At 31.7% G+C, this 687-nt stretch overlaps 1 protein-coding gene across 1 annotated transcript in view; it reads left to right on the forward strand.

Moving 5' to 3' along the window:
• The first annotated feature begins 482 nt into the window (after positions 1-482).
• The window catches only part of LOC117117155 (diacylglycerol kinase epsilon-like), a 33,239-nt gene continuing 33,034 nt past the window's right edge, over positions 483-687 (forward strand). The window contains exon 1 of the mRNA XM_033261369.1: positions 483-500. The gene's annotated coding sequence lies outside the window, so the exon portion shown is untranslated. The remainder of the gene's footprint in view (positions 501-687) is intronic.

Consider the following 687-nt stretch of genomic DNA (forward strand, 5'->3'; position numbering starts at 1 on the left):
AGATGTGTATAAGAGACATATATATATGTGTATATATATATGTGCATATGTATATATATATGTGTATATGTATATATATATGTGTGTATATGTATGTATATATGTGTATATGTATGTATATGTGTATATGTATGTATATGTGTATATGTATGTAAACGTGTATATGTATGTATATGTATATGTGTATATGTATGTATATGTATATATGTATATGTATGTATATATATAATACTAATAATAAGGAACTAGTAATTTCACTCTACAGGCTGTTTCATGCACTAGGCAATCTTCAGGAGTGAAGGGAATTTCAAATTTGACGTGCATATGTAGAGTTGGGCCGGTGTAGATGCAAATTAGGTATTATGTGCTTTTGAGTAGGAATTTGGCACGGTGTCTGCATTTTGAAAGGAGTTCGTGCCTTTTGTTCAAAGTAGATTGTTTGTCTGCATAAATTATATGAAATTTGTCTGCGTTGCATAGATTGCATCGCTTTGTTTTGGGTGAGTAGGATGAGGCTCTATCAATAATGGACCATTTGATATAGTATTGTGTTTTGCTGTCTTTTAGTTTCCATATGAACTTTGAAAGTTCTGTGCTGTTTCTGTGTTTTGGTGCATTGAATGTGTGCTTATGATTTGTATATCGGGTTTTAAATGCGGTATCTGTGAGCCCGATGTAATGCTTTGA

This window comes from Anneissia japonica, unplaced genomic scaffold (genome assembly GCF_011630105.1).
Source record: "Anneissia japonica isolate Jap-2015-1 unplaced genomic scaffold, ASM1163010v1 scaffold407_len587689_cov185, whole genome shotgun sequence".
Taxonomy (NCBI): domain Eukaryota; kingdom Metazoa; phylum Echinodermata; class Crinoidea; order Comatulida; family Comatulidae; genus Anneissia; species Anneissia japonica.